Source organism: Bos indicus x Bos taurus, chromosome 15 (assembly GCF_003369695.1).
Source record: "Bos indicus x Bos taurus breed Angus x Brahman F1 hybrid chromosome 15, Bos_hybrid_MaternalHap_v2.0, whole genome shotgun sequence".
Lineage (NCBI taxonomy): Eukaryota > Metazoa > Chordata > Mammalia > Artiodactyla > Bovidae > Bos > Bos indicus x Bos taurus.
In genome coordinates, this window is record NC_040090.1 from 28,054,924 (window position 1) to 28,063,983 (window position 9,060).

The 9,060-nt window shown below is 43.1% G+C and overlaps 1 pseudogene; it reads right to left on the reverse strand.

Moving 5' to 3' along the window:
- Nucleotides 1–2,435: 2,435 nt before the first annotated feature.
- Nucleotides 2,436–7,425, reverse strand: LOC113904884 (annotated as a pseudogene).
- Between the last annotated feature and the right edge of the window lie 1,635 nt (nt 7,426–9,060).

Here is a 9,060-nt window from a genome sequence, read left to right on the forward strand (position 1 = left end):
TCTACCTGAGTGTGTTCAGGACAGAAAGGACTGAGAATAGGGAGAAGAGCTTTGGTTGGGGAAACAGGGACCTGGAAGCTGAGCCTGGCTCTGTTAACAGCCCCAGGTGTGAGCTGCCCTCTTCGGGCCTCGGTTTCCCCTGTGGTTCTCTGAGATGGGCTGGAGTAGGCAATAAAATCAGGTGGTATTATCAATCACATTCATTTCCTTACAGCTGCCTGGTGAGGCAGGCAGGTCAAGAATTATTTGGGGGCTTCCCTGGCGGCTCAGTGATAATGAATCCGCCTGCTAGTTCAGGACACAGGGGCTCGATCCCTGGTCTGGGAGGATCTCACAGGCCACAGAGCAACTAAGCCCATGTGCCACAACTACTGAGCCTTGCTCTAGAGCCCTCCCACCACAACTATCGAAGCCCATGTGCCCTGGATCTTGTGCTCAGCAAAAAGAAAAACCATGGCAATGAGAAGCCTGCTCACCACCACTAGAGAGTGGCCCCTGCTCACAGCAGCTAGAGAAACGCCTCAGCAGCCATGAAGACCCAGCGTGGCCAAAAACAAATACATAAATAAAATGAATTTTTTTTTTTTTTAAAGGAAATATCATCCCTATTCTACAGATGGGGAAACTGAGGCCTGTTAGGCAGTGGCTTCTCCGAGGCTACCAGCCCTGGCTGTTTGTGCTGTTCTGCCCAGCCCAGCGACCCTGAAATGTGCCCCTTGGACCCAGCCTTCCTCTCTAATGGTTCTTTCAGCTCCTGTCAGCTATCAGGGCCCCTGGCTCGGCTGACAGCCAGCGTGTCTGCTGCTGATACTCGGATGCCCACATTCCTGGGCTGTGACGGGGAGCGTACCCGGAGCCCAGGCTGGGGGCACCAGGAGGGGTTCCACTTGGCTGCAAGCTCTGGGGCCTGGCTGTCTGGAGAGTGTCAGGATGCAAAGAGCTTTCTCTCCTTCTCTCTGAGGAGGCAGGGGGCGATGTCTCTAGAGGCTGATATGACAGGAGCTGGAGAGGGTACAGGTTCAGCTGGGCCCTGAGGCAAGGCCTGGCCCTGCGGACAACAAGGGGGAGGGGAGGGGAACAGGAAGTGTGAGGGGGCAGGAATGAGCTAGGGTCAGCGGCAGATCAAAGGAGAGCCATCTGAGCAGCAAGACAAAGACCTCAGGCTAGAAAGTCAGACCTAGCTGCATTTTTGTCCATGCTCTGACATCTTAGTTCTGTGACTAGGGGCAAGACACCCACCACCTCGGATCCTCCGTTTCTTCATCCTTAAAGTCCTTAACACAGCCTTGTACATCCATAGCAAGCAGGCAGTGGAGTCCTTCTGAAGCCAAAGACACTCAGGGTTCAGTGTCGGACTAGCATTGCATTTAAGAAGTAAACCTAGCAGATAAAGACAGCAGAACAATTCATCCTTATCTTTTTAAAGAAGTCATTTCAATGTAAACATTATTCAAGTTTAATATAGAGAGCAAACTAGTGTTTACCAGTGGGGAGAGGGAAGCAGAGGGTGTAGGATTAAGAGGTACTGTTGCAGCAAGGGGGACCCCTTCCAGGGCCCAAAACTGGGCTCTTGTCTAACACTTGGAAATGAATTTTCCAAGGAGACACATGTGCTGACAAAGCAAGAGATTTTATTGGGAAAGGGCATCCAGGTGGAGAGCAGTAGGGTAAGGGAACACAGGAGAACTGCTCTGCCGCGTGGCTCGCAGTCTCAGGTTTTACGGTGATGGGATTAGTTTCCAGGTGGTCTTTGGCCAATCATTCTAATTCAGAGTCTTTGCTGGTGGCGCACGCATCACTCAGCCAAGATGTATGCTAGCGAGAGGGATTCTGGGAAGTGGACGGACATGCGGTATCTCCTTTCGACCTTTCCCGAACTCTTCCGCTTGGTGGTGCCTTATTAGTTCCGTATTCCTTATCAGGATCTCCTGTCATAAAACAACTCATGCAAATAGTTACTATGGTGCCTGGCCAGGGTGGGCGGTTTCAATCAGTGTGCTTCCCCTAACAGTACAACTGTTATGTATAAAATAAGCAAATAAACTGGGCTTCCCTGGTGTCTCCGTGGTAAAGAATCCACCTGCAATGCAGGAGACACAGGAGACCCAAGTTCAATCCCTGGATGGGGAAGATTCCCTGGGGGAGGGCATGGCAACCCACTCCAGTATACTTGCCTGGAGAATCCCCATGGGCAGAGGAGCCTAGTGGGCTATAGTCCATAGGGTCGCAAAGAGTGGGCTTCCCTGGTGGTTCAGATGGTAAAGCATCTGCCTGCGATGCGGGAAACCTGGGTTTGATCCCTGGGTCGGGAAGATCCCCTGGAGAAGGAAATGGCAACCCACTCCAGTACTCTTGACTGGAAAATTCCATGGGCAGAGGAGACTTGTAGGCTCTAGTCCATGGGGTCGCAAAGAGTCAGACACAACTGAGCGATTTCACTTCACTTCAAGGCTTATGTTGCTGTCAAATCTTGATTATAACTCAACTTTCGAGTCTAACATCCACTGAGTTGATCTCAGTTTGGATTCTAAGGCATCAGTTTCTTCTTGGAAATTTTTTCTTTGCTTCTTCTGAGACTTCTTGCGCTCATTACTGAGAATGGCTAATGAAAACATCACCAGTCTTAAATAATCTTGATATCATTACGCAGTCATCATCTGCAAGCATGATGCCCTGACAAGCGTCTTCCAAATTTCAAAGTTGTTTCCTTCTTTACTCCTAATTCTTCCTTCAGTTCTGGGATTCCAACTGTATTCTGTGCAAATGTGTCTTTTGTTTACCTTCAAAAGTAACACTGACACCTTCCTCATATGACACCTTCCTCATAGTGGCTGCCACCTTAGTGGAGTCTTAGAACAATTCATTCTTTGCTTGAGTCTGTTGAAAAGAAAAATGAATCTAAATACACTCTGTTTGATGCTCTGAGAATCCACTTTCTCCTCTTGTCACTTCTGTCCTCTTCTTAGTTTGGCTCCTCTCACCTCAAATGCCCTGAAAAATTTCTCCAACCCCAAGCTATTCAGTTCTTTCTCATTTTCCCTCCCCTCAACCCCAGGACTTTACTATGTGGATCACCTTGGCCTCTTGCCCAGCAACAGGGAAAATAAAAGGGGAAAACGGCAGGGTCCCTCATAGGATTCCCTTGGGCACGGTAGATTCTGTGTAGTGGTCCCTGTTCCACCCAGATTACTACTATGATTTAAAGCTGTGACAGGACAAAAAAGATTACCATATGAGCATTCAAGAGCTTGTCCTAACAACTCCTACCCACTAACAAGACTCTACGTTTTCCCTTTCAGTTCTGCCCGTCCTTACCCTGTAAGGCAATCCCAGATAGGACCTTTTCCTTTGGGAATGGAGAATAGGGTTGGAAGGTAAGCACAGAGGAACCGGATCAGAGGGCAGCAGGGAGGGGAGCAGGACTTAGGCAAAAGAAGTTAAGCCTATTTACTTTCGGGGACTTCCTTGGTAATCCCTGGTTGGGGAACTAAGATTCAAAGTATCAAGGGGCAACTAAACCCATGTGTAAAAACTACCCACGTAGTTTTACAAACTAGAGAAACCAGTGTAACACTAAGAGCTCTAGAGCCTGCGCTCTAGTTCAAATACAGAGGTTTTCTGTTCATCAAAAAGCATCATAAAGTGAAAAGCAAGCCATAAAGTAAGTAAAAACATGTGCAATGTCTTACACCAGAAAAGAAATTACACCCAGAATATATAAAGAAGTTCTAGGAAATAATGAGAAAAAGATAAAAATCAAATTGAAAAAATGAGCAAAAAGACTTGAACAAACACTTCATAAAGAGAAAAGTCAATGGCCAATAAACATATGAAATAAACTCAACCTTAAAAGTAATCAGAAAAGTGAAAGTTAAAAATATGATTACACTCAAAATAATTTGTCATATACAAATGAAAGCAATAATGACATTCTGTTACACACTTAATAGCATAACTAAAGTCCAAGAACCTGACAATACCAAATGCTGATGAGTATGTGAAGTAATAAGAGCGCTCTTCCCTGGCAGTTTCTTTTAAGCTAAATATAGACTTACCATACAACCCAGCAATCACACTCCTGGGTATAACTTAAGTGAATTGAAAATTTAAGTAAATACAAAATCCTTTACATGAATGTTTATTTATAGTAGCTTTATTCATGAATGCTCCAATAGGAAACAACCAAGATGTCCTTCAATAGATGAATAAATAAACTGAGTATAACATCAGGGTTCTCCAGAGAAAATAGTATACACATACTGGGCTTGGGAAAACATGAATATATACAAAAATATTTCTAGCATAGCAAAAACTAGACGCCACCCCACTTTGGTAGGCTGGAAAATAAACTGTGGTATGTTCAGTCAATGGAGTCCTATACAACAGTAATAATGAACAGCCATATCTGTCATCATAGAAATAGCTAAGAAACATAGTGTTGAGTAAAAGAAGCAAATCATAGAAGATACAGTCAGTATAACTTCATTTATGTAAAGTTCAAAAACTGAAAAATACATTATTTAATCATGCACAAGTAGATGTCAAAATATTAAAAAAAAAAAAAGCAACGTTATAACTATAATAAAAATCAGCAAAGTGGAAGTTCCCTGGTGGTCCAGTGGTTAAGAATCCACCTGCCAATGCAGGGGACATGGGTTTGATCCCTGGTCTAGGAGGATCCCACATACCACAAGGCAACTAACCCCCTGCATCATATCTACTGGGCTCGTAACTAAAGAGGCCACGTGCTACAGCTCCTGAAGCCCACATACCTAAAGCCCGTGCTCTGCAACAAGAGAAGCCACTGCAGTGAGAAGCCCGTGCACCTCAACTAGAGAGCAGCCTCCATTCGCTGCAACAAGAGAAAGCCTACACACAGCAACAAAGACCCAACACAGCTAAATAATTAAAAAAAAAAAAAAAAAAAAAATCAGGAGAGTGGTTTTGTCCTGAGAAGAGGAGTGTAACAAGAATCATACAGACTTGGAGGGTGACTGGCAAGTTCCCATTTCTTAACTCGGGTGGTAACTACATGAATGTTTGTATTTATTTGCTCAGTTGTGTCCAACTCTTTGCAACCCCATGAACCAGGCTCCTCTGTCCATGGAATTCTCCCTCCAATACTGGAGGGGGTTGCCATTTCCTTCTCCAGGGGATCTTCCCAAACCAAGTACCGAACCTGGGTTTCCTGCATTGCAGGCAGATTCTTTACCATCTGAGCTACCAGGGAAGCTTTATAATTATTCTTTAAATTGTACAAAAATACTATATACTCTCCTGTATATATTATATATTTCTAATTTTAAAAATCGTTAAAGAAAAGTTTAGAAACATCTATTCCTACTGCATTAGCGTCTTTCTAGCCCTAGCACTTGAGCCTGCTAACCTACAGAGAGCAGTCAACCTGACCCCCTTGGTGTCACTTAGGCATGACCTTCATCCACTCCTTCTACCCTTCATGCCTCGCTCCCTAGTGCCATTATTTCTACCAGCACTGTGTATTTCTGGTGATTTTCTTTGATCTGGGTAACTCTTACTCAGTTACAACCATGAGCCAGGCACTGTTCTAAAAACTGTAGATACAGTGGGAACAAGGCAAGAAACCTATTCCTCAAAGAATGTACATTACATTCTAGCGCAGGTAGACACATATGTCAATAAACAAAGAAGGTTGTTTAAGGAACTAAGTTGCATGAAATAGGTAAAATAAGGTAACATGGAATCAGAAGTAGGCTTTTGGCAGGACAATGTGGGAAGGCCTTTCAGAGAAGATGATACTTGAGATGAAACATGGTTGATGAGAATAAAGTGGTTCTGTAGAACAGACTTCAGGATCAAAGTAACCGCAAGTGCAAAGGTTCTGAGACAGGAATCAGTTTGCCATGTCCAGGAACAGAGAGAAGCCCACTGTGGCTGGAGCACAAGAACGAAGAGAAGAAGGAGATGAGCTGGATAGGGTCAGTTGCACCAGGGTTTAGGGTTGGGAAGTCATCGTAAGAGCAGTGAGAAACCATCAGGAGTTTGTCTGACACTTAACCCAAGAATTAGTTACAAAATTTAGAACAACTTTTTAAATAACAGCTTAATTGAAATATAATTCACAAGCCACAAAATTCACCCTTTTAAAGTGAAAATTCAATTTTTTAATTCACAGAGTTGGGCAATCTTCTCCACAAACAATTTTAGAACATTTGCATCATATTTTTTAAAAAGACAAAAACTCTGTACCCAACAGCAGTCACTACCCAAAACCCCAAGCCCTAGGCAATCATGGATCTACACTCTGTATGAGTTTGCCTATTCTGTATACTTCATATGCATGGAATTATACAGTAAATGGTGGAGAAGGAAATGGCAACCCAGTCCAGTATTCTTGCCTGGAGAATCCCATGGACAAGAGGAGCCCAGCGGGGTCGCAAAGAGTCGGATATGACTGAGTGACTAAACACCAGAACAATGCAGTATATGGTGCTTTGTGACTGTTTTCTCTCACTTAGCATAATGTTTTTGCTTTGGGCTCCCCCATTTTTCAGTGTAAACGCTTTCTTTATCTCTTTTCTATTAATTAATAAGAGAGAGATGTTGAAGTCTTTGAACGTAATTGTGAATCTGTTTACTTTTCCTTGCAATTCTAGCAGATTTTTCCTCTAATACACTTTGAAATTCTTTTATTACATGCATATACTTTTAGAATTACGTGCTTTTGATGAGTTTATCTCTTTCTTAGGGCTTTCCTGGTAGCTCAGTGGTAAAGGATCCGCCAGCCAATACAGGAGACGTGAGACACAGAGGTTTGACCCCTGGGTCAGGACGATCCCCTGGAGGAGGGCATGGCAACCCACTCCAATATTCTTGGCTGGAGAATCCCACGGACAGAGGAGCCTGGCAGGCTGCAGTCCATGGGGTCGCAAACAGCCAGACATGGCTGAGCATGCACATGGCACCCCTTTCTTATTAGGAAATGGTATTCTTTATTTCTGATGATATTCTTTGCTCTGAAATCTACTTTATCTGACACGTAGAGCCATTCCAACTCTTTTTGTACTATTGATAGTATAGTATGTATATTTTCAATCCATTTACTTTTTAACTAACTGTAAAAAAAATTGTATTTATTTATTTATTGGCTGTATTGAGTCTTCGGAGAAGGCAATGGCACCCCACTCCAGTACTCTTGCCTGGAAAATCCCATGGACAGAGGAGCCTAATGGGCTGCAGTCCATGGGGTCGCGAAGAGTCGGACACGACTGAGAGACTTCACTTTCACTTTTCACTTTCATGCATTGGAGAAGGAAATGGCAACCCACTCCAGTGTTCTTGCCTGGAGAATCCCAGGGACGGGGGAGCCTGGTGGGCTGCTGTCTCTGGGGTCGCACAGAGTCGGACACGGCTGAAGTGACCTATCTTACCTTTTTGAGTCTTCATTGCTGCGGACAGGCTTTCTCTAGTGTGGCGAGCGGAACGACTCTCTAGCTGTAGAGCGTGGCTTCTTACTGCGGTGGCTTCTCCTGTTGTAAAGCATGGGCTCTAGAACACGAGCTCAGTAGTTGTGATGCAGGACTTACTTGTCCTGCTGCATGTGGTATTGTCTCAGACTAGGGATCGAACCCACGTCCCGAGCATTGGCAGGCGGATTCTTAACCACTGGACCAGCAGGGAAGTCCCTCCATTTACTTTTTAAAGTTGAAGTATAGTTGAGTTACAATATTATATTAGTTTCGGGTGTACAACATAATGATTCAATATTCTTATAGGTTATACGCCACGTAAAATTATTACAAGATATTGGCTGTATTCCATGTTATGTACAAGGCGTGTGTGTGTTTAGTTGCTCAGTCATGTCCGATTCTTTTGCTCTATAATTTTGTGTTATTTTATACATAGTAGCTTGTACCTCAATCCACTTACTTTTAAACTATTTATGATTTTTTTCAAGTGAGTTTCTTGGAGGCAGCATGTAATTGAGTCTCGTTTTTATATTTAATCTAATGCTTTATGCCTTTTAGTTGAGAGTAGATAATTTACATTTAACGTGATTATTTATGTGAGTGTGTGCTAAGTTGCATCAATCATGTCAGACCCTGTGTGACCCCATGGACTATAGCCCGCCAGGCTCCTCTGTTCATGGGATTCTCCAGGCAAGAATAGTGGAGTGGGTTTTCATTCCTTTCTCGAGGGGATCCTTCTGACCCCAGGATCGAACCTTCATCTCTTATGTCTCCGGTACTGTCAGGTGGGTTCTTTACCACTAGTACATCTGGGAAGCCCAGATTTTTTATATGGTTAGGGTTAAATCCATTGTCTTCTTTGTTCCCCTGTATGCTCACCTGGCTTCCCTTAAGGACAAAATCCCACATAATCACAGTGTGTTGTGAAAAACCATCATTAAAACTTGCATTCAGTGGCTGCAGAATTTTAGGTTGATAGGTATTTTCCTTCTGTACTTTCAAGTATCATTCTGCTGTCTTTTTGCTTGAATTGTTTCTTAAGAGAAATCTGTTATTATCCTTCTTCTGGTTCCTTTGTGTCTTTTTCCTCACACTAATGCTTTAAGGCTTCCTTTTCATCATTGGTTTTGAGCATTTGACTATGAAATGTCTATGTACACTCTTTCATGTTTCTTGTCCTTGGAGCTCACTGAGATTCTAAGATGTGTGGGTTTATAGTTTTCATCAAATTCGGGGAAGTGTTGGCCATTATTTTCAGGTATTCTTCTGTCTCTCTTCTGTTTCTCCAGGGTGCCAAAATACACATATATTAGACTGCTTAAAATTTTCTCAGTCAACTGATGCTCTTGTTCATTTTAAGATGTTTTCTTCTTATTTTCTGTGTTTCATTGGGGATACTTTCTATTATTGTCATTAAGTCCCATAATCTTTCTTCTGAAATGCCTAATCTGCTGTTAATCCTACTCAACATATATCTCAGATATTACAATTTTCACCTCTAAAAGTTTCATTTGCGTCTTTATATCTTCAATGTCTCCATTTAACACTTCAATACAAATATGTACTGATAACGACATTTTAAAATGTTCTCTGTTAGTTTTTACATCTGGGG